The sequence below is a fragment of the Lemur catta genome, chromosome 7, assembly GCF_020740605.2.
Source record: "Lemur catta isolate mLemCat1 chromosome 7, mLemCat1.pri, whole genome shotgun sequence".
Classification (NCBI taxonomy): domain Eukaryota; kingdom Metazoa; phylum Chordata; class Mammalia; order Primates; family Lemuridae; genus Lemur; species Lemur catta.
This window is the reverse complement of record NC_059134.1, coordinates 44,381,601-44,407,746: the sequence shown is the minus strand read 5'-3', so window position 1 is coordinate 44,407,746 and position 26,146 is coordinate 44,381,601. Positions and strand designations below refer to the sequence as shown.

At 34.4% G+C, this 26,146-nt stretch overlaps 1 long non-coding RNA gene across 2 annotated transcripts in view; it reads left to right on the top strand.

The window, feature by feature from the left end:
* The window catches only part of LOC123642232, a 252,887-nt gene that overhangs the window by 83,969 nt on the left and 142,772 nt on the right, over positions 1 to 26,146 (top strand). For both annotated transcript variants that reach the window (XR_006736405.1, XR_006736404.1), the window contains exon 4: positions 17,134 to 17,244. This is a non-coding gene — a long non-coding RNA (uncharacterized LOC123642232). The remainder of the gene's footprint in view (positions 1 to 17,133; positions 17,245 to 26,146) is intronic.

Genomic DNA, 26,146 nt, shown 5'->3' with positions numbered 1-26,146 from the left:
ACAATGAGATACCACCTTACCGCTATCAGAATGGCCATTATTAAAAAGTCAAAAAACAATAAATGCTGGTGTGGATGCAGAGAGAAAACAAAGCTTGTACACTGTTGGTGGAACAGCACATTAACCTCTATGGAAAACAGTATGGAGATTCCTCAAAGAGATAAATGCAGACCTACCATTTGATCCAGCAATCCCACTTCTGGGTATATAACCAAAGGAAAAGTCATTTTATAAGAAAGACACCTGCACTTTCATGTTTATCTTAATTTCTTCTTCTTTTGAATCTTACATTTTATTAGCTTATTTTCAAGTGAAATATTATGTCCTCATTTTATAGCTTCTTCATTGGGATCTTTCTAGACTATTCCAGCTCTAATTACTTGTAATAACTTAGACTTTTACAAGTAATTTACTCCTTTTTATGTAAATTATAAGCTAAAATATATGTCCATTTTTTAAATCTTACTTATTCCAGCTTGGAGGGAAGATAGTACCAATGATTTGGGGCTTCGTCAGGGGGAAGAGAGAAGAAAGGCTGTTATGTATCAATCAGAAGGGAATGGGGCATCTATCAACTTTTTCACTTTCCAAAGCTTTTCAATACCAAACCTAAAACTCACTAAAATGCAAAGCTGCATGAAAATACAGGTTTTAATTTGTTAGCACATATAATAGTGCTGGCACAAAACAGGCACTCAATAAATATTTGTCACATAAAAGAATGTAGTAAAGCTCTTTAAGTGCCATGCCTGAAACTTGAAAAAGAAACTAAATTTGATAAATCATAATTTCATTAATATTTCTATTTTTCCTATAAAAACTAAGCCTCAATAAAGCAGACTTTCTGGGCTACATATCAAGGGATTTGGGCAGTGCAACACAGCATTTATTACAAAGGATTGCTATGAGGAGTAAATTTAATTATGTGAAATAATATATTTTCCAGGCACTATGTTTGGGACATCATAAATTTTTAATATATTTTAAAATATGTATAATAAAGTAATAATATAGATTCAATTAAATTTTATTTAATTTCCCCTTCTTTTTTTTGTTTATTAAAAATAGTCCCTGTCCATTGGAATGATTGTCATTAACTAAAATAAACAAACATTTTTTTAATATGCTATAAAATACTTTTTCTGTAGTATTCAATATTTTGGATACTTTCCAATATTTATTGAAATTGCTTTCCAGTATTTATTAATAAGTAAGTAGAGTAGAATGAGTTATTCTAAATCATACACTAAAGTAATAACAGAAACAGAATAATGAATCGGCACTACTGTCTACTTTCAGGAGTCCAAACCCATGTTGAGGTCAGAAACATCGTGTATAATAATGGGAATTACCTGTTTCTATATGGAAGAAATATAGGTGGTATATTGGCTATATGTATTGCTACTATGTTAAATATTAAAAATGTAAATTTAATGTATGTTATCTTAGTAATTTCTGGCATATTAGTATCAATAACTGATTATGTGTAAATCTTGACAGTAAAGAGTTACTTAAGATACTAACACTCAAATTAAACAATAATTGTTTTATCCTGTCCAGAAGTAGAAAACTGACTTGAAAATACATTGCAGGCTGGTCATTTCTTCCTTCTTGATTTGTGATAAAAAGGAGGAGGTATTGCATCAGAAATCAAAACCCATTGAAAGAGGGAATGAATGGAATTCAGCATCTCAAATGAGGTGGTGACTAAACAGAGGCAGATTTGGATGTTTAGAGGAAAATAAATCTACACCAAGGGAAAATTATGCCTTAGCTCTCGAAGACATATTTATGGAATCCTGCTTTCTTCTGTGACTCAATATGAAAAGAAGTCATTGATAGGGCCTATACACAATTCAGTAAGCTGATTTGATGGGATGTTGCTTTGAATGAAATCCCAATTTTAATCTCAGGAATAAATGTATTATTTATTTATTTGTCCATGATATTGTTCTGTTTTTAAGGTTGAGAATCTGCAATAACATTTATATTTCTTTTTCTTTCATGGAAAAGATTGCAATGACTTAATCTACAGCAATATCCTTTTTGCAAAATTTAATGAAAACTCTCACTGTTGGTAGTAATGCAAAATGGCACAGCCATTTTGAAAAATAGTTTGGTAATTTCTTAAAAAGCTAAATGTAGTCTTACAACACAATCCAATAATCATAATGTTAGGTGTTTATTCAACTGATTTGAAAAATTATGTCCAGGCAAAAATCTGTACACAAATGTTTATAGCACCTTATTCATAATCACCAAACACTGGTAGCAACCAAGATGTCATTCAATATGTGAGTAGATAAACAAACTGTGATACATCCAAACAATGTAATTCTATTTATCAATAAAAAGGAATGTATTACCAAGCCATGCAATAAAACATGGATGAATCTTTAGGGCATGTTGTTAAGTGAAAGAAGGCAATCTGAAAATGTTATATACTGTGTAGTTCCATTTATGTGACATTCTAGAAGAGGCAAAACTAATAGAGGTGGTAACTAGATCAGTGGTTGCAGGGGTTTAGGGAGGGGAGAGTTTTGTATAGGTGAAGCCCAGGAGAATTTTTTAAGGGTGCTTTAATCTGTATGATACTGTAATGGTGACATACAGGACACTATGCAGCTTATAGCACAAATTGCAAATCTTACTGTATGCAGACAAAGGAATCATTTAGGAAGTTGGGATTCCAGAATGAAATTCAGTCTATATTAGTCAGACTTCTTCAGAGAAACAGAACCAATAGGCTATATATATATGTGGAGAGAGGGAGGGAGAGAGAAAGAGAGAGACATCGATTTTAAGAACTTATTTGCTCACACGATTATGGAGGTTGAGAAGTCCCAAGGTCTGCAGTCAGCAAGCTGGAGACCCAAGAAAGATAGTGGTGTAAGTTCCAGTCTGAATCTGAAGGCCTGAGAACTAGGATAACCAAAGGCGTGAGTTTTAGTAAAACAGCTGGCAGGCTCAAGACCTAAGAAAAGCTGACATTTCAGTCTGAGTCAGAAGGCCAAAAAAGATCAATGTCCCAGCTCAAATAGTCAGGGAGGAGGAATTTTTTGTTACCCAGCCTTTTTGTTATAATCAGGTCTTCAATGAGGCCTACACCCCATAGAGAGAGCAGGTTGCTTTATTCAGTCTAACAGTTCAAAGATTAATATCCTCCAGAAACATACCCAAAATAATGTTTGACCAAATGTCTGGGCACCCATGGCTTAGTCAAGTTGACACATAAAATTTAGCCATCATAATACAACTATATTACAAATGTATGAAATAACCTCACTGAAGGGAATGGTGAAAAATGCTGATTCTAGTAACTTTGGAAATGAATGGAGACTATAAGACTAAAGACAAAATAAATGAACCTAAGCACTGTACTCTGGTTGATAAAATTGTTTCCCATGAAGGTACAGGTTAATAATTCTGAAACCATTCTACATGCATACTGGAATTGAAAAATTATGTAAATAAATAGAGAATGGTAGGAGCCAGGTTTCTCATTTTGGGAGTGAGAGTTACAGATAAGCAAGGCAAGAAGGCTAGAATGAGCTATGTAGTAGTGGATTAGAGTTTGAGACATAAATATGACTTCATGTTTAGTTTAATATAGACACAGATGGTTACATGTATATGTGTACATGTATACATATGTGTCTACACACAGGTTAGTATACACACATATTTTTCTTGGTTCTGTCAGTTGAGAGTGCTTAGAAACAAAGATACTCCAGTAACAATGAGCACACCCAACACCCAGATCATGGTTTCTAATATCATTCTCCAATAACAGTAACCTGGTATCCTTGGGGAAATGGCTGATGCTAGGTTTGAGGCACAGGATATACAAGATGACCTGGAGTATTTCATAGTGCTAAACACACACTCACACAGGATGCAGGAAACTGAAAGAGCTTCCAATGGCCAAAGCAGTAACAATTTGAGCAATAGAAGAAAAAATAGTGTTGGATTGTTGCCCACAGTGCTTGGATCTCTGGATGCTTAGTTAACAAAACAAAGGCCCTTGTTTCACTTGTTATCAGGTGTGTACAATGACAATGTAATTGTGTAGTTAAACAAATTGTATTAAAAAAATAAAAGAGGGGGTCAATGATGTGGAAAAGTGTAAAAAATAAGAATCTATCTTTTTTCTCTGATTTTTTTAATATTTATTTCATACAGGTATGCTAATGGTTGTAAAAAGCAGCATCAATAGAGACAGATAAAAAAGCAGACATGGGGTGGGGAAACAATGATAGGGCATTACAGATATAAATCCATGAAGGAAGTGCTTATATTTTGTTTAAGCATTTAGTTAATAATATTTATTGATGTCTCATTATATTGCAGGCACTGTACTCAGTGTTTATATTTATTTTCTCATGCTATCCTCACTATAATCCTATTAGGTGCTGTATAATTTCCTGAGGCTGCTGCAACAAATTACTACAAACTCAGTGGCTTAAAACAACAGAGATTTATTTCCCTTGCAGTTCTGGAGGACAGAAATCTGAAATCAAGGTTTCAGCAGGGCCATCCTTTCATCCTTTCTTTGAAGGCTCTAGGGAAGGATTCTTCCTAGCTTTCTCCAGCTTCCAGTGGCTTATGGCTGCACAACTCCAATCTCTGCCTCCACTTTCACATGGCCTTTTCCTCCTTTGTGTCTGTGTCTTTTCTTCTTCTATCTCTTATACGGACATTATCACTAGATTCAGGGTCTGCCCACATAATGCAGAACAATCTCATTTAGAGATCTCTAACTTAATTACATGTGCAAAGACCCTTTTTCCGAATGAGGTCACATTCACAGGTTCCGGAGATTAGGACATATCTTGTTAGGGGCCACCATTCAACACATCACATATGGGTTCCATAAATAGTCCCATTTTACAAAAAAAGAAGCAAAGGCTTATAAAGGTTAACTTGCCTAAGGTCACACAGAAAGGAAGTGACAGCCATTAAGATTCAACACTATTTTATTTGACTTCAGAGCCCAAACATGTAACTACTATCCCACATTACCTCTCCAAAAAATAAACAGGCCAAATGGCTTGACACTACTGGAAATCGATGAATAATTAATACCTGTAAAAGGAAATATTTCGGAGTATCTTCCTCTTTATTTAACTTAAAAAGGCTGATTCATTCATCACAGATAGAGGCCTTGACTAAGGACTAATGGGAAAGCATTTTGCTTCTTGTTATAGCTCACATCTACCTGCTACTTTCTATCACCACTAGTCCAAGCTATCATCCCCTCTTCACTAGATGACAGCAACAGCTTCCTAACTGGCCCTACCTCCAGCTTGCCTCATTTTCATCATTCTTCGGTACCGCAGATGGTATTACTTCTCTGCTAAAAAAGTCCTTCATTTAGCTCACAAAGCCTTCATCATTTCCCCCTTGCTCTTTTCTATCTTGCATTCCTCCAATAACAAGCTGCATGCCAGCCAAGCTGATCTATTTTCAACCAAGTGTATAGATCCTAAACTGGGATTTTGAACATTTTGTTCCTTTGCCTGGAATTATTCTCCATCCTCATTTTGCTTCTTTTGTTTAACCATATCTACTTATCCTTTGGGTCTCAGTTTAGTCTTTGTTTCCCAAGGGAAGCCTTCCCTTTCTTACCAAGCATGGGTCAGATGTCCTTCCTCTGGTGAGTGCCCATGACCTCTTATTATAATACTTTTCTGATTTTTTTTCTTTTTTTGTAATTGTCTGTTTACTTCTCTGATTTCCTTTTACCAGTGTGTAGATTCTCAGGAGGGAGAGATCATGTCTGTTTTATTCATCTCTAGTATTCCCAGTGCCTAGTACATAGCCTATAATCTAATTACCACCAAATGAATATTTGTTAAGTAAATTAATGAGTATGGAAAGTGAGAAAAGAAATGTCCACTTTGTTCTAGTTGGAAAGGGGCAGGGTTTAGGAAATATGGTAAACAGTTTCTTTTCTCACTGAGGAACATAGTTCTACTAATGTGAGAACCTGCTCTATTTTTTAGAAAGATAGCAGGAAATAAAGAGCTCAGACTTTAGATTTGAATAGCCCTGAATTCATCACTACTCCTCCTTTCATTCATCAACACATAGTAACTGCTAAATCTTTTTAGTAAATCTGTATGCTGTGTATCATTCAACCCATAATAACACAGAGTGGTGATGTAGCCAGGAGCTCTTGAGCCAGTTTATCTGGGTTTGAATCCTAGCTCTGTTACTTAATGTAAGTTACTTAATGCTATGTGCTTCAGTTTTCTCATCTGAATAATGGGGATAGAAGCAGTACTTGTCTCAGCCAGGTGCAGTTGCTCAGGCCAGGATCACTTGAGGCCAGGAATTTGAGATCAGCCTTGGCTACATAGTGAGACCCTGTCTCCACAAATAAAAAATTAGCCAGGTTTGGTGGTGTGTGCCTGTAGTCCCAGCTAGCAGGGAGGCTTAGGCGGGACAATTGCTTGAGCCCAGGTTACAGTGAGCTATGATTGTGCCACTGCACTCCAGCCTGGGTGACAGATTGAGACCCTGTCTCTAAAAAAAAATTAAATAATACTTATTTCATAGGATTCTTATGAGGATTAAATGAATTAATATATGTATTAATAAAACAGAAAAGCACATAGTGCTTGTTATATATTACCTGTCATTATTCACTGAATGTAGGCTCCATGAGGGAAAGGATTTTTGTCTTTTGTTTACTGCTCTCTACTCAATGTATAGCATATAATAAATGCTCAGTGAATATTGAATTGATTGAATGCGTGTTTTGGAATGGATGTGTATACTACCTGTCCGGTGCTAGAAATAGGTGATAGAAGGACAAATGAGATGTCCCTCCTCTTTAAGAGGCTTTTAGGAGTTTGAGTCCTGCTTTTCCACATATTCCCAACTCCTTAATATCTTTACTCTGCACATGCTTAGTGTTGTTGTTAACTCTCAAGCATACATTATCAGAATGCTCTCTGATAACAGGACACCCTTTTCCTCCACTCTATCTGATAAAAAGAAAAAAATGGGTCCAGCTGCAGAATTGAGGGTGTTCCAGTGTTATGGCTCCTCCTTTTTCTGTGAAATACAAATTAAGGTACATTGGTGAGGTAGCTGATGCAGAGAAGTGGTATGAAACTGCTAGTGCTTCATAATACTCAGGTTTCCCCATCTTTTGTGGACATATAGATCCCAGCTTCTCTTGTGGTTAGGTGCATCCAGGTATTTGAATTCTGGCCACAGTAAATGTGGGTGGATGTGATGTATGCTGACCCATTCAACCCCCCATGAGGAAATCTCTGTATTCCCTCTTTCTTTAAATTACAACTGAAGAGGTTTCTGAGCATTTAGAGAAAGTTGTAATGATTGAACTATCACCTCTCAATTCCAAACCCACCCTTCTACGCACTGCTTTGTCATTCTGGACTAGGATCTTAGCAGATTGCATGCCTTCTTTGCCAGGTGACTCTGTCAGTCTCTGCAGATAGGGAACACTAAGAGAGTCCAAAAGAAACGAAGATGGGGTAAGAGACTTGCTCTTTTATGTCTCCTTTCTATTCCTGTTAGTATTACACTAACAGAGACCCTTCACCTTAGCAGCAGCAGTTGGTACTAATCTTCCTATTTTATTCCAGCGTTTACAGAACAAATCTCATTGTCCCCTCCTAGAGGGAACTCCCAGACAATGGCCCTTCTCAACTGTCTGAGTCCCTGCTCTGTGGCATCTCCCCTAAACTTCTAGATTCTATAATTCCTACCTCTTATCTTTGGTCTCCAACTTAGGGGTAGTATGTGCTTTCTGGTGATACTCTATCTCTGTGTTTTCTCAGGATTCCATTATTTGTTTTCTCAGTTTTCTAAAATCCATTTAATCTATTCCTTATACTAAATTCTTTCTGAATTTCTGATGTGGTTTATTCTGATTGGATGTTAACTCTAAGTGTGAATTTACAAAATATTATAAAAAGGGCCCAGATCTCTGAGTCACTGTTTGGACAAAGGTATACATACATAATGAGTGCAATGCGCACCATCTATGGGATGGACACGCTTGAAGCTCTGATTAGGGGGGGAAGGCAATATATGTAACCTAAACTTTTGTACCCCCATGATATGCTGAAATAAAAATAAAATAAAATAAAAAAAAGGTAGCTACTCTACCTGGAACAGCCATAAGTGAGAATAAACTGATTAATTTAAGCCACTGAGGAGTGGACTGAGGAATGTGGAAAGTGTGTGAAAGTCAGTTAACTTGAAAATTGTAGTAAGATTGCCAGGGCCCTAGTTAACTAATTCTAAACCATACTCTCCCTGGTTGAATAGTACTTAGCTGTCCAGATGCAGTCATTGAGAAAGCAGATAGAAGAATTCATCAAGATTTGGGTTTCTGCTAGATGAATGGCACAGGAAAACAGCTGAGTAAAGGAAGAAAATAATGAGATATAAAATAATTTTTTGAATAGTCTACATTTTAGTTGAAAATAAATATATGTTTTCCAATTTCTATACATTTCTTTAAACTCCCCTTATATTCCATGTATTTTGTTTGTAGGAAAGTTACAGAGAAAAGTGAAAATTTAATTTTTGTTATGGTCTGAAATGTGAGAAATGACCACCTAAAGACCACATTGAGCCAAATCAGGAGTCTTTATTAGCTGGCCAGCGACTACCCTCTGCACTGCCAAAGGCAGCACAGGGAGCAGCAGTGAGCCTTTGAAACAGAAAGTTTTTATATTGTAAGTTTGTGGGTGGAAAATTATTAAGATAGAGCAAGCACTTGTACAAAAAGCCTTGAGTAAGCATTACATCATTTTTTTTTTTTAATCTTTGGTGTAACAGGATCTGGGCGATTTGGGCTGCGGACCATATCTTGTTCACGTAAAACATGGGTGTTATAATCACTTCATGCAAAACATGGGTGTTGCAATTATTTTAAATAGAACATGGTGTTGTAATTGTTTTACGTAGAACATGGGTGTTGTAGTCACTTAGGAATTTCTGTTTTGGGGGCACTATCTTGGGCAAGCAGGAGCAAGCAGGTTTACAGAAGCAGAATGGCAGATTAATGATTTTTCGGCTCGAAACTCACACTCTAACACTTCTTAAAAATCACATTTTATTTGGTCCATTTGATAGCTGAGAGATCAATACATCATTCTAGTTAGGTTTTATTTTTTAAATTAAAAATATATTTTAGATGAACCTATTTGAAATATAAACGTAAATGCTAAAGTATTAATCTGCCTTACCAATAACAAACTGTAAGGGTTTGTTAAAGCTCTTGAATATTGTTTCTAGGGTCTGTGGCTATAAAATAATTTTAATTTGGTTTAAGTGTATTTTTGTTTTTGTTACATAAATATCTTACTTTGAATTGATTTTAATTAAACTGCATGGAATAATTTATATCATGCCAACAATTTACATGAAAATAAAGAATATTAAAATACAGTTAAAACAGAGGAACAATATCTGACAGATGTAGTAACCCTGGGAATATTTAATTTTAAGTCAGATATCAATTTGTACAGATATTGTGCACAGGAGTTGAAATTTTGGTCATTTCAGTAAACCAGATGAAAGGTCATTTTTCTTTAGTCATGAGGCAAAGTTATGAAGAAAAGCTGTCACAAAGTATTTTATCAGCCCATCAAACCACAGACTGAAGAGTGGGAATTTTCATTATGCATAATGCAAGGCATCTAACCAATCTTATTGCACTGAATTTCAATATATATTCAATTCAAGGAGAAGGAATTCAGAACATTTTATGCTTTTCTTATGGCCCTAGAGCATACCAATATCAATTCAAAGCAATAATCATATTATGAGTTGGTAATATATTGTGCATGTTTATATGAAAAATTTCCATTACAGAATGTATTCATAAAGTAGATTTCAACAAATCTATCCAAAAAGAAAACATCCTCCATGACTATTAAAATGAAATGTTTATAAAAACTCTGCGAACTATTGTGGTAGTAACACTTCTGACCCCTTTAAAAATGAATCGCATTGTCAGCTATATTTGGCACATGCAATGATGTATTGCTACTTTATATTTAATTGCTTTACAAAGATTATAGTTCCTTATAGGTATTGTGTATTTCAAGTATCAAGAGCACAACATCTGTTTTAATGACACAAAAATTAACTAGCTAGTAAAATATTTATGAGACAAAAAGCCAAAATATCTTTTTAAGGTATTAGCTGGAATTTTGGCTTAATGTGGGTGGGGAACTTTCTCACCACTAGTTTCCCAATGCTTATCCATATGTTAGGCACATAAAATGGTGTTTAAAATATTTGTGAATAAAAATAGAGCTAAGTTTAACATTAAATCATTAGGAGGAGCTCAGTAACTTACAAAGTTCAAAAAAATAAATAATAATTGTTAAAAGCATATGTCTTGATATGCAATATCATATTTTGAAGTAATGGATTCATTTATTGTCTCCATCTACAGTTTAGTATGAACTTCCCTATGTATGTTATGTACTCATTGCCTAACTTATCCAATCTTAAGAAAATTATAAGGTTACTTGTTTTCAAGTCATTATTTTTATCACTGAGCTTTTATGAATTCTTTCTTTTTTTCTGGAGAACTGTAGGAGTACATTATAGAGAGAAGAATGTGGGTTGTTCTATGTACTAAATATTTTAGCTATAATAAATGATTATTACAGAATCTTGTTTACCACTAAACATCAATGTGCTTTAATTACCATGATTTATGTCCTTCCCTATGTCATTTCAAGAACTACTAGAATTCCATTATGCAATAAAAAATATTCCACTCTATAATCCAGGAGGCTAGTTTGTGCCAGACATTGTGCTAGTCACTTTGTATACATTATCTTTAATTCTCTGCAAAGTGCTTCACTTTGCTATTAAAAAAAATGAGGACTCCCACATCTTTGCAATTGTGAATGGTGCTGCTATAAACATTTGAGTGCAGATTTCTTTTTTATAGAATGTCTTTTTTTCCTTTGGGTAGATACCCCCAGTAGTGAGATTGCTGGATCAAATGATAGTTCTATTTTTAGTTCTTTAAAGTATCTCTATATTACTTTCCATAGAGGTTGTATTAGTTTTCAGTCCCACCAGCAGTGTATGTGTGTTCCTATTTCTCTACATCCACACCAACATTTGTGATTTGGGGCTTTTGTGGTATATGTATACCATGCAGTACTACTCAACCATTAAAAAAAAATGGTGATCTACCTATTGTATTATCCTGGATGGAGCTGGAGCCCATTCTTCGAAATGAACTATCACAAGAATGGAGAAACAACCACCACATGTACTTGCCATCAAATTGGTCCTAACTGATCAACACTAAGGTGCTCACATGGTAGTAATATTCATTGGGTGCCGGTCAGGTAGGAGGCGGGAGGTCGGGAGGGGTAAATTCACACCTAACAGATGCCCTGTGTGCTGTTTGGGGGACGGGCATGCTTGTAGCTCTGACTTGGGTGGTGCAAAGGCAATTTATGCAACCAAAGCATTTATACTCCCGTAATACTCTGAAATAAAAATTAAATTAAATTAAATTAAAAAATGAAGGTTCATAGATAACAAGTATATTGCCCATGATCCCCTAGCTACTAAGTGAGGTAACGGGAACCATTGTTTGTTGCCTGAGTCCAGAACCTCTTAATAACTACTGCTTCCTGCTTTTGTTCCAGATAGTGTTTTTGGCTCTTTCTTGTGAGCAGTTCTTTGTGTCTTAACTTGAACTTCTCTGAGAGTCTAACCCATCTTAGGGCTATCTCTGAAATAGGAGGGAGATTGGCCATCCACTTTTTTTTTTTTTTGTCCTGTAACATGAACACTTGGCAGGGTCTTGTTATTTCTACACTGTAATTACTCCTGATAGAGATTTTGCAGCTGATAAATTTGGCTTGCTTAAAATTCTTAACCTGCCTGGCCAACTTTTAACATATAAAAAATCATAAATAGTTTGTGTTTTAATTATGTGATGGCTAACACCGGTAATAAAAGAGAGAAAAGGGTGTGGGAGAGAGAAGGAGAGAGAAAAAGAAAGAAAGAGATTGATTTGATGTAATGAAGTAAGGTATTTTAAAATCTAAATGATCTTGCATTTATCAAACCTTTTTATTCCCAAAGATGTAAGAGAGAAAAACTGGTTTGTACATTATTTTGGTTTTCAGTTTTCTGAAATGTTACAAATACTAGTGGTAACTAACAAAAAATAGTGGCACAGTTGTAACAGGGACACTTAAATATTAGCTTTCAAGTGGCTCTGAATGCAGAATTAGATCTCAAAGTCCTTTTATGTCTTAAGGCCCTAGAAAGCCCTTCATCAGATGGGGAGCACAAGGGATTGACTATAAATGGCTTGAATAGTTTTGGCGATCTTTTTGGAGACTCATGTGAATACAACATATAATTCCATAGAAATTTCTCTGAACTTTATATTAATTTTCTATTTAATTACTAATACTCGTTGTTAAGTATACTTCCATGTTGAGAGCTTTGAAATAAATTTTGGACAGCCTCAGAAAGGTGTTCATAAAAGTGATCACAAATAACAAATGATAATGGCTTTTCTCACTTTTTCTCATTCTTTGAAAAGTAAAATGTAGAAAGCTATTGTTTATTTGTCTTTTCTACTTCCTGGTGGACTATTTAATTCTAGCACACTGAAATTGGGATTAGAAGGATGAAGATTCTACTTACAACCTGTGGGACATTTGCTCTATGTATCAGTGTCCTTATCTATAAAATGGGGACAGAAATATGAATGCTGCTCACCTCATAGGTATAGTAGACAGTATAATATAGTGGTCAAACACAGACTTTTCCATTAGACAGATAACTTAATAGATGTGTGACTTTGGAAAATTATTTAATCCATTGGAGCCATAGGCACTTTATCTAAGAAAATGTAGTTAATAAAAATCTTCTCACATCCATTATTGAAAGAATTAACTACAATGTTTGTAGAGTTCTTAGCAAAGTGCCTGGGTATAAACTAACAATGAAATTAGTAGTTATAATAAACATATTAATAATGTATGTGACAAATTTATAAACAGTAATGTTTTATACAAGTTTACAATATGTTAATCTTAATTTTTAGTATTTTAGATTATTTGGTTTATTAAAATTTTTAGGACTTCTGACTAGTATACACAAAGGAGCTACAAGATTGCTTGGATATTTAAGATAGTTTGGAAAGATAGCCCACTATGTGATTGATATACTGGTACTTCTGGATGAAGAAAATCTTAGGCAACCAGCCAAAATAAGAGGGAGAATTTGCTTGAAAATTTGGAAATGCATATAGTGGTATGCATAGGTAGATTGTCACACTGAATTTTGACTTCAATAGTATCTGTCATCTCAAGGATAATAATGACTTCAAGGGTTTTGTGGATTTAATGAGATAATACATATGAACATCCAGCATATTCTTGCCATGTAATAGCCACTGAATAGATGTATACTGTTTTCCTTTGGAGCATAAATTGCTTGAGGGGAAGGATTATGATTTTTGCTCTCTGCTTCTCAAACATACTGCCTTGTATAGAGTAGATGATTAATATCCATTTCCTAACAGTTACAGTTTATTCACTATTAAATGTATTATAGTTGTTCAGGCAGATACTTAATTTCTTTACTATTTTATTTCAATCCAGTTGTGCTAAGCAACTACTGTGTGACAGATTCTGTGCTACATGTTAGTGACTCTAAAATGAATATGACAAGACAGAGTTCCCACCTTTGCAGAAATAATAGCCTAGTAGAGAAAGTACCTAACTACACAAATAATTGTAATACACTTCAGTTAATTAGATATGGCTCATTGTGGATACACAGAGAGAGTAATGTTAGAAATATAAAATTCAAGACTGCACTCTGTTTTCCAAACTATTAGATACTTTCAGGGATGAAGAGTTTACTTATCCCAGTTATCTTATATTTTGTTAACATCATAAAATAAAATACCCAAGATTCCTTAATATATCTATGGCAAAAAGAATAGTACTGTGTTAGTGATTTCTATTAGCAGCATCAACAATGGTGAATAAAAGAAATTCACAGAAATCTCCATGCCCTTAGCTGAACATTCCGTGTTATAGATGACTCTCTTGTGGTTAAAATCATTTGTTGTACTGTTGTTTCTTTTATGGAGCTCCAAGTTGTTTGCTACTATATATTATAAGGATTACAACTTCTTGCTGCCTTTGGCTCCAGAAAAATAGAAAATCCTGGTTGGTTTTGATTTATCTTCCTAATACACAAATTCTATTTTTTTCCACAGACATTTTTGTAGATAGTCTTTTTAAATAATTCAGATACACTACTTACACTTTTTTCATGATACTGCTTATCTGACTTGTGCTGAAGAAGATGCCATAGTCCTTTGAAATATTTTCTTGATAGCTTTTTTGATACAAATGAGCCTTTTCTTAACAATGTTTATTTATTCATAATGTATAATTATAAAAATTTGTTTATAATTTTATATTTTTAAGTAATTCATACACATTATTTTTAAAAATCAAAGCACTTAATGTCTTATAATGAAAAAATATTTTTCCCGTTCTCCAACCTTTCCATTCCCCAAATCCTGCTTCTGTTCTTTTTTGTTTCTTCTAGTAACTTCCTCTATTTCTTAATAAAATACTTACCTTCTTGATTTAATAATTTTAAGATTATCTTCTGATTTCTACATACAATAGTTGAAGATTAAACTCTTTTGCAACTGCACATTTTGTGGTAGATTTGTTGTATTAATGGACTCAAATTTTATACCTTGCTATGTTTATACCCTTTGGAAGTCTTCCCAAACTGATTCTGATGTTTGCCATATGGCTTGCTTTTATACTGAGACCTTGGCAAAACTGATGCAAGGAGAGACTTGAAAAAGCACTGGGACACTTTTACTTCCTCTCTTGGTTCCCTGCCAATGCTATGAAAATGAATCCAGTTTAGTCTGCTGAAGGATGAGAGACTTTGTGGATCAGAGCTCAGTTGTCTTAGCTGCAATCATTCTTGACCTTTCACACTTTAGCTGACCTGACAACTGACTGAACATGCTTGGGTGAATGCAGTTGGTATTAGAATCATAAAGCCTAAACCTGTGGAATCATAACATGTTTTTAGGTATTTAATCTTGGTGTGAAATACGTTGTCTCCTTTTACTTTCCAAATATGGTTTTATCATATTATCTATTCTATCTAGCTCCTTCCTTTCCCAGCCATCCCCACCATCTTTTTAAAGTTTTTTTTTTTCTGAACTCTCTTGTCTCATGCTCTAATCTGAAATTCCTGCTTTCTAGATATGTGTTTCATCTAGGAACTTCTACTTGTTACTCTTCTAGAAAGTAGATAATTATTCCATTATCTGGAATCTATGAGTTTTTCTTTTATGGTTAACAGCCTTATTTTCCAGGGTATGTTCTCTAATTCCATCCAAGAATATGTGCATGTGAGGTATATATTCTGAGCACTTAAAATCTGAAATTGTCTTTGTTATATACTCAATATATTCAATTCATTTGATATTTTGATTTCCTAAATTGAATTTTTTTTCCTGAAAAATTTGAGAGCATTTATCATATGTCTTTTAGGGCATATACAGCTATCTAGAAGTCCAACAATTATTCTTGCTCTCATTCCTTTGTGTATAACCTGTTCTCCAACTCGCTAGAAGTATTTAGGATCTCTTACTCTGGATTTATTCATTGTACCATGAAATAATGAACTGAGCACCAAAATAATAAAGTGAGCTTGTTTAGAATGATGTTTAGAAAACTGGGACTATCCATGGATAAAAAAAAAGGCTGGATTTATACTAACACCACCAACCAAGGTAGAAGGTGAATAAAAGACCAAAATGAAAAAGGTAAAAATATAAAGTTAATAAAGGAAAATATAGAAAAATACTTTGGTGTTCTATGGAAATAACTTCTTAAACAAAATTATAAAAGAATAAACATTTAGATAAAAAAGTTGAATTTGGTCACATCAAAATAAGCAAGTTTTGTTCACCAAAGCATGCTATAGACAAAGTTAATAAATGACAAATATGATTAGAGTATTCGCAATGAAATTAAATTAGAATATCAAATACCTAAGAAGTCATGCAACAAGAAAATTCAATAATATCATTGAGAAAATGGGCAAATAATGTGGAGCAGATACTTTAATAAGAAAATTAAAAAGCTAATAAACAGATGAAGAGATGCTTAACATTATTAGTAATCAGAGAAATTGGATTTTAAAACTTTAATGCAATTTTACTTACAACCATTGGTATTGAACCAGCAAAATTGAAAAGCTGAATAATGCCAAATGCTGGTGGGGATGTTGGAATACAGGAACTGTCATGCCCTGTTAGTGGAAGTACAGATTGGAATAGTCATTCTGGAAGCAGTTAGGATAATCATACTAATGCTATTTGATCCAGCAATGGTAGTCCTTAGAATGGCGGTAATTCTAACATAGATTGGTAACGGAGCTTGTAGAAGCATGCCTATAGAAGAACTATTTGTATTGGTGGGAACATGGAGGTAAAATGGGTCTTCATATGCACACCATGGAATATTATGTATAGGTTAGAAGCAGTAGATTAAATGTACATATTGTCACTTGTGTAGAAATAAAAATCATAGTACTTAGAGTGAAATAAAAAGAAATAGAATGAAATATATAACAAAATAAAATTTCTTTTTGTAAATCAATCTCATCTCACCTCATTTTATCTCATCTCTATATCTCCCCTGTATGCAGCTCATATCGTAGCATTCCTCCAAAGATGGGTTATCAAACTCCTTGGGGGTTCTATGTGACAGAACTTCATTTTTATTTGTGTCTCTTTTTTCATGTACTTCAGATTTTTAGTGAGTTTTTAAGAGACAAACACAATTTTACTTTTTGTATGCTTCATGAAAATCACATTTTATATTTGAGCTTGTAGTATACCCTAACCCAAGACCATAAAATTTTCAATAAATATTTAATGGGCATCTATCATATACTAAGCACAATGACAAGGTCTGCAAATATAACAATGAATAAGATAGGCATAAACCGTGGCTTCCTGAAGGTTACATAATAAATTAGTGTGTGTGTTGGGGGTACATAATGAATTCCTAAAACTTTATGTCATTTCAGCATTCATTTTGAATACAAGTGTAACTTCCTCATACCAGAAGCAAGTCTCAGTCACCCTAGATAGTTTCCAGTTCTACATCACACACAAATGGCTCAAGCTGGTGGCCAGAGGTAAGAACTTAGACTTAGAGGCATCTCTTCTGCTCAGCAGACTGGGTTTCCTGCTTTCAGGCATTTGCTGTGAACTTGAAGTGACGCACACCCTATTCCCTTATACATATTGCTTGTTTCCATACTTTTCTCTCCTTCTACCTGACTCTTCATTTCTGCCTTGTGTGGCCCAGGGATGGAGGACTGCCCTTCTGACTCATTATGTCCTCCTTGCCCAGGATCTGTAAATAAAAATTTTGAACATGTTTCCTATTGTGGTAGTGTATTGAAATTTGTGCCTCCCATTGGAAGAACCCAGGGCTGCCCAGGCTGGGTTTTCCTGGGACGCTGGGAGAACACATGGTCAGGCTTCCATTGCCAGAGCAGTGGTCAGGCAGGCATACATTGGACACAGGTCAGACAAGAGCCACAGAGCATCTGCCAGTATAAATGTTTCCCATGTGATGGGTTGACTGGTTGTAGGTCAGATAACTAGGCATTAAGTATCTTGTGAAAGACACACTGTAACACCCAAGTCCAGCTCCCCTTTATTTCCTACTAGGGCAGAGTTGCTAGCCACTAGAACCCCAATTTAGCTGGGGATTCTTAATACAGGGGGATAAAAATATTTATCTATTTATAGCAGCATTTATGCAACAAATATTTTTAACTATTTAGTAAGGTCCTGGCACTGGGATTACAACAATGAGCAAAAGAGATATGATCCCTGCACATTGAGTTTGAATAATTAATTGATTACAACTTTGCTTGCTATCAGTGAAAGTTATAAGTTCTTTTATCAACTCTTATAGAATTTTATTGGTAGCCTTAATATTTCACTTATACTAATTGATACTATGCTTGTCTATTGCAAGAGATTTTATCTTAAACTAATGTACATCTCCCTAGGTTGGAAACTTGTCTGTACATGTTTGGACATGTTTGGTGGTCTTATGAGCTGCTGCACAGGAACTTTTGAATATATTTTTGAAGATCCTTGAGAAAGATCATTTAGCTTAAGTATGTAGATAAACTCAGTTAAACAAGCAAACAACCAAACAAACATTAATCCATCCTTTGATACATTTTGGGGCATAGATTAGTATAACCACCAGAAAGTACTAATTTTTTATTAATTCTTTTTAGATATTGATTGAGGCATCTATTGTGGCTGGTTTGTTACCAGGAGGTCAAAGCATATCATAAAGTGAGAAAGAGGGTCACTCTCCCATATCTGTTCAGAAGATAGTATGTTTTCAGAACATTGTGTACTCCAGAGAACGGTCTGTCACAAGGTTATATGTTGGGCAGTACCTGAAGCAGAGAGAAATGGTGTCCAGTGAGGGCCAGAAGTTTTCTTTTATTGAAAGTGGCTCAATGACAGTTACCAGAGACATTATTAGTACATTTGCTTTCTCCTTCCTCAGAAGGGACTGGCTCACTGGATGGTGGGGCATAGGAGGAGAGGGAGAACTTCGCTAATGCCAAATAAATTTAGGGCTTATTCCTGAGTGCACATGAAATATTCTAGGAGATGGATCTTCATATCGTCTACCTGGTTTTGGGAATCTTGTTTGGAAGCTAGAGCTTCTTGATTAGGAAGTAGCAGGGACAAGAGCCAGAAATTCTATGGGTATATGTATGGTTCTTAGTTCTCTTTCTTGATTGAGGTTCATGGATAGCAGCCGCTGGGTATAATACCAATAATACCAGCTTTTCTGTCTTCTACTGCAGCATGTAATAGGTATTCAAATGATTATTGAGTGATTTTGCATGAAAAAAGGATCTATTATTTTATAAAGAATTTAAGAAGTATATAGAAATTTTTTTGAAAAGTATCATTAATCAAATGTGAGAAGCTGAAACTTTTTGAGAGAAACAAGTGAAGAAGCCATCCTCCAGAGAAAACAAGGAAGTGAGTGACATAGTCTTCCTGAAAAACTACAGAATTATGTTATACTTGGCCTTACTTGAGATTTAAAATTGTGAATGGTATACAAATATGGAACACTCCTTCCGTTTTATTCTAGGCCATAATTTTAGATCATAGGTTCAGTGGACAGAAAGAGCTTATTTCAAATAAATTTAAACTAAAAAAATAAATAACCTTTAAAGCTAAAATTGGACTGCTTAGATAAATCCTTATTCAGGTCCTTCTTCCAGAAAAAAATAGGGTGATTTGCAGGAGTTAGGGAGGTTAGGGAGCACAGAGAATGAAATTAGGTCTTTAATTAAATGACTAGCAGTTAAATTCCATCCAATTTAGTAAAATACTTACTGAATGTTTGAAGTAAGGAAATTCTGTAATGAAGGCGGAAATGGCATTTACCAAGGCACTCTATGTGATCATGGTATTGTACTTCAAGAACCAGGAAAGTGGGATGAATTTGGGCAAAACTTCATCAGTTAATTCGCTCTATTTCTATAAATGGCTTTGCTCACAAATAGTACAATAATAGGATTTTCAGTATGCTCCTTTATAAACTGTGGTGTGGATTTTAACAGTTATCCTTGTCACCTGGTAAAAAGTATTTTAAAAGAACCTACTCCAAAAAAAAATTAAGACGGACCTACTCTAAAAGGCACATAATGATCAAAACAACATTAGTGGATGCCTAGTCCTTAACAAGACATACTTCTCAACTCACCACCAGGACTAGTTTCTTGGATATACGAACTGTGTGCTAGCACAGGGCTTTTTTTTTTTTTTTTTTTTTTTTTTTTTTTTTTTAGAATGGCCCTGTACTTGATTTAAGGCTCAGTTGTCTCCATCCTGAAGCTCTTAATAATTTTGAACTAGAGGCCCTGCAATTTTATTTTGTACTGGGCCCTGAATATTGGGTAGCTGGTCCTGCTCACCATTTAATTTTGTAGTATCTCCCCAGATAGAAATAAGTATCTGTATACTCTCCTTAACTGCTAAGAATCATTAAAAAAAATAAAATAAAATAAATAAGAAATCTTGTTAAGATTAACCGTATATTGACGGTGATACTTTATTACTTATTTTCACTCTGGATTAGTATCAAAGAAATGTAATGACATTATGACCTCATGTTCTCCTTAAAAAGGGGTTTTCCTTTTTTTTCTCTTCTCTTTCTCGCCTTACCAGTTCCCTTCCTTATTTCTTTATTCCATTAGCTTTGCTTAAAGTGCATAAAATCCCATTTCATTACATTTTCATTTATGTAAAATATTTGTCATACTGACAATACTGTATTGTTATTGAATTTTGAAAAATAAAGTGACTATATGTGTTGAGAATTAAATAGTCTAAAAAGTATTTTTTCTTCTTATTTTATAAAAAGACAGCTTTTCAAGTGTATAGTATTTGAATCAATTTTAAAATATCCCAGGACTCTCTGTAGGCTCACAGTAGTGCTCCTCTTATTTCTAATCTCTTTTGAACCTCTCTAATTTGCACTGCTTCTGTATATTTTGAAATAATTTATATTATTTATGTGTTACAATATTTGTATATATTGAAACAATAATTAGCTTTATCATATCTTTAATTATAAAACTCTTATAGAAACAATAATTATACCTTATTTCCAATTTCTGTTTGACTACAACAGTGATCACATACTCTTAGTAAAGAGTTCTCACATAGAGTACATATTGATGCTGTATTATAAATTAACTTTATTGTAACAAGCCAATTAAAGCAAGCTCCAATTTCTGCTCTCACAAGTAATGCAAATTATGCTCATAGGTTTATGGCTGAACTTTTAATTGTAACTCTATCCTATCTCTTAGGGTAATCATAAAGTATGTGGATTCCATTCTTCTCCTCTTCTCTGGCCCCATCCTGCCCTGCCCCATATAGATCATTAATACTAACATTGAGTCTCACAATTCCTGAGGGGGCATTTCAGCTAGGCTTATTAGTTAATTGTTTCCACTTCACTTATTCTCCTCTGTATTCTCTTTACTGGCATTGCTAGGATATTTCTTCAGCTATCCTATCCATTGAATGTAGATTTCAATGGATAGAATAAAAATACTAAATAGAATCCCTGATCAACAGCTAAAAGTAAAAACATCTAAATACTTGAAGTCTATGAAGTGAAGATTGGGCTAATTGATTTGTATGATTTACAATAGTGATAACTATTAATATGTTTGTGCTGAAGTGTAACAAACACATTTTAAATCCTTAGCCTTGAAGTTGTCAAAACTTTTGGACCATCAGAATCTGATCTATGGGTACTCTAAATTTATGAAACAAGAGATATGTTTGTTCTTGGTGAATTTTCCCTAGTTAAGCCCTTTTTAAATTTTATCAGGCATTTCCAATACCTGATATTTTTAGATCAGTCAATTTTAGGGGTTAAAACACTGGAGATCAGTGTTATATTGATATCTTAAGGGTATTATACATTTATTCTCATTTACTTTGACACAGATTAATTAAGTGTTTATAACTGTGGCTCAATTATTTTCTAGTCTATGTGACCTGATACTTTTTCAGATTCCCATTAGGCAGACAGCAGAACACAGCCCTATTGACTGGGATTATCTGTAAGACATCCATCCCATTTAAGTTTTTCATGTGTTATGGAGGTTTAGACTGAAGCTGTAAAAGCTCTGGAGAGGGTTCACATTTCACAGTACATGGGGTTTATTTTGAAATATCGTCATTAGATATAACACCTTTCCTTCTTCCTCTTCCTCTGTGTACTGGAGGATTTCTTCCTCCACAACACACCTCACCATGCAATACTGCCTCCCTGATTCTTCCCTTCTCCAAAAAAAGAATCATTTGTGATTTATCTATGAATTCCAAAATTCTCATCCTTTTATTTTATAGAACAATTTAGCAATAAACTTTTATTTTTACTTCAGTATGATTTAAGAAATTTCGTCTCTCTCCACCTAAACAGATTATTCACATATTTCCTCAGAAACACGTTTTCCTTTTAAGAAATCTCAAGTTGTTTAATAAGTTTCTAAGTGAGTATTTTTTCTCATTTTGTATTTGTTAGTTTCCTATCTATGCATCTATCTATGTATCTATTTATCTCTTCATTTATTCATCTGAAAATCATTTGTCCTATGGCCAACTTGTTATCATTATCATGAAGTCTTTGAAATAATGTAATCTAATAAACTCTCTCACTCTATGGATAGGAATGAGATGACATCTGGAGAAATTAAGTATTCTTCCCAGATAACTAATATCAGGACTGAAATCAGAACTTTCGTCTCTTGATTCTTGATTTTCCTACATCTTGGTTGCTATTATTACACATAACTTTGTTACTTCTATTAAATGATGATAATAATGAAGCCAGAGGGCTGAAAGAGACAGTTGTAATCCACATTCCTCCCTACCCTTAAAGTTTATGCTCAACTCTGACTTTTTACCTGAGTGTTCTCCATAAACCTCCACAGAGCTTTATATCTTCTTTTTCAGTTCTCTAAATTTACTTAGTTACTCCAAAATATCTCTTTGTTAGCAGAGTTCCTGATCACAAACACCACCACCAATTATGCTTGATACAGCCAGCAAATCCTGCTGTTAGAGTGACTTACCTAGGATATAATGACTTGCTCAGTTGCCAGTGGACACTTGTTACCACAGTATATTAATACCTTGCTCCATGCCACTGGACTAAACTTCACCACGGCAACCAGTATGAATAAACTCTGATTGATATGACTTTGTACCACTCTCTCAAGACTCAGATTCCTGAGTGGAAGCATCTGCTTGGCTGTGATTAGGTGACACATGATTTAAGCTGTTGTGTCCAAGGCTGCAGCGGCTAAAGGTATGTGGCTATTGAGCACTTAAATTGAAATAGGTTGTAAGTATGAAATATACAGCAGATTTTTGAAGACATAGTCCACAAAAAGAGAATATAATATATCTCAATTTTTATGTGGATTGCATATGAAATGATAATATTTTGAATATATTGGATTATTTTAATATGTTATTTAACATTACTATAAAATCATATTAAGATTATTCTTAACTTTTCATTGTTTCCTTTTAAAAATGTGGTGTATAGAAAATTTAAAATTACATATGTAGCTTGCAGTTGTGGCTTGAGTTATATTTCTATCAAATAGTGCTGCTCTAGCAGCCTCGTTTTTAAGGGAGATAATACCAATCCTACTTGGAGGATTTTTCCACATAGGAAGAGGATTCACATCCATACACAGTCGCTTAAGCCAGTTTGTCTCATATTCTGGTCACCTCTTTCCTCGTCTCTGGAAAATGAAACGTCAATATATAGGTTTTCTCATTTATACAAGTCCTTCAATGTGTATTCTAGAGCTAGAACTTAACATATCCTCATTAAATATCTGCTGGATTTGCTAGCTTTACATCTGTAATTTTATAGAATTATCTAAATGTTTGGAATCCATAATTGTGGTGAGGATAATTCAAATACTGCACTAAAATGAACATTTATAATTTGAGAAATAAAATTGTTCTGAGAAGGCAACATGTGTACTATCATTATTTCTGGATTTATAGTAGAATGTTGAGGAAGGAATGCCTGGTTTGCACCAGGCAGTTTCACCTATAATCTGATATGCTTGACAGTATTATGCAGAAGGTCTTGTCATGCCCATTTTACAGATCAGTTAATGAGGAAGTTCACTAACTTCCTTAAAGTTGCTGTCTTAAATCCTTTTGTGCTGCTGTAACAAAATACCACAGACCGGATAAGTTATAAACAATAGAAATTTATTTCTTATAGTTCTGGAGGCTGAAAGTGTAAGATCAAGGCTCCTGCAAGTTTGGTTTCTGGTGAGGTCTGTCTGCTTCCAAGATGGTACCTTGTTGCTGCATCTTTGGGGAAAGGAGGAAAGCTTTATCTTCACATGGCAGAGGGGATGGAAACTCACCCTTTCAAGCCTTTTTATAACCTATTCATGAGGGTGAAGTCCTCATGGCCTAATCACTTGCTAAAGGGCCCATCTCTTAATGCTGTTTTATCAGGATTAAGTTTCAACATAAATTTTGGTAGGGACAAAGACACAAACCACAGCAATTACATTACCCTTCAGTTGGCAAGATTAAAGTTTAAATCCAGAGTTGTCAGACTCCCTAGCTTAGGCCCTTTCCACTAAACTGTCTGCCTGTAAGAATGGAATTTAAATCTCTGCTGTTCATTTTTTACATTTTTTATGGCTACAATAGGTTACTTTTGTAGAAAAATTTATGTTCATTTGAAACACTACATGACTATGCTAAAACTTTTGCTAAGCAACATTTCTTTTTTAGCAAATTAAATATATATAACCAGAAATGTTATGTCTTCAGTTTGCTTGTAAATTGATTTTATAATAGATTAAGGACAAAAGACAAAGAAAAATATAATTTATTTATTGATTTCTTGAAATTCTGGGAACCAGCTGGGTAATGAACCTTGGCATAGTTTATTATTTTTTAAAGTCACTCACACCTGGTTGTATTTTCAATGTATTGGGTTTTGTGGATTAATTTTTCACTAAAAGCACTTATACCTAGTCAAATTTATTCTACTCTAAATGAAGAAATCCCTAAGGTACACAGTGAATATGGCATCATCGCAATGGTTTGTGTTCTGATTAAAGCAAATTATTTTTATATGACATCCATTTAAACAGTATAATATCCATTTCATGTTCTGGAAGTAATTTTTAGTGAGTTTTTTTGCCATTTCCATTAATGATGAAGTAATGGAAGATGCCAATGGAGACTTAAACATTTCTGGATTCAAATTTCTCATTAACACAGCATTTTAAAGACAGACAGCACTAGGTCTGTCTGGTGAGGGGGATTTCTTACTTTGTCTATGAGATCACATTTTGGTGCTTGCAACACATAAGTATAGGCTTGTGCTCCTATAATAAATATTTTTTAAAAATGTAGACATTGTAAAACTAAAACCAGCATTTCCAAAAGTGTATTCCTTTACTTGTTAACAGTTTATGGTTTTGGGGGGTTTTTTGTCCATAAAACATCTCAAGTGACCTATTGTTTGTTTGAAACCTTTGTTTGCAAGTGACAAAACTCCAACTCAAACTGTTGTAACCAGGAGGAGGGGAAGAGATCAACCAGGGACTCACAAGCCACAGCTCATTTCCTTTTTCTGTCTTTCTGGTTTTTGCTTCTCTTGTATTATGTCATCCACATTCTCTCAGGACAGTTTGCACACAATGGTGATAACAAGCTCCAAATTTATATTCTTGGTATTTATAACCAGCAAAGATAAAGGGCTCTTTCTCACCAACTTGAGATAGAAAATGTGTTGAAGAACTTTGGTTGATCCAGCTTGGCTCATAGGCCCATTACTAGACAAATCCTTGTGCCAGAGAATGTGGAAATATATTCCCTTCCCTGTGTCCAGTGGGGAGAGAGTTGTAACTAGAAGTAACGTGTGGGAAAGTGGTGTTAGCAGACAAAACTAAAACAGGAGTCAGAACATTTGAACAGATTTCTGCACTGTAGGGCATCTCAGAGTCTCCCATATGCTAATATGAATCATGAATCTGTAGACATGGAGGACATTTTATGCAATCTTTTTTAAACATTTGAATACAGAATTATCTTAATGGAACATTTTGTGAGATTAATGTGTTATATGGTCACATATTTACTCACAGAGCTTCTTCAGTTTGTGTTATTGATCTAACAGACTTCATAAACTCCCACTGATGAGTGGGGGGTCTGACTCTGGTATATATTTATAGAGTGAATGACTATGTGAGTGTGAGTAACTTGAATGCAATAAAAAATATCTCATATTTTTAAGCTATTTTAAAAGTTTTTGATAGTCTTTTTTGATAAGCCTGTCTTTCTGAGTGGAAGCTTCAATTAACAAAACTCCCTCCCTGTTCTCAAGTTGGCCTCTGGTGGCATGGTTAAGGCTGGGGTTGTTTATGTGATCTCCTGGCAATGGGGTCTGTGCTTTTTTTTCTC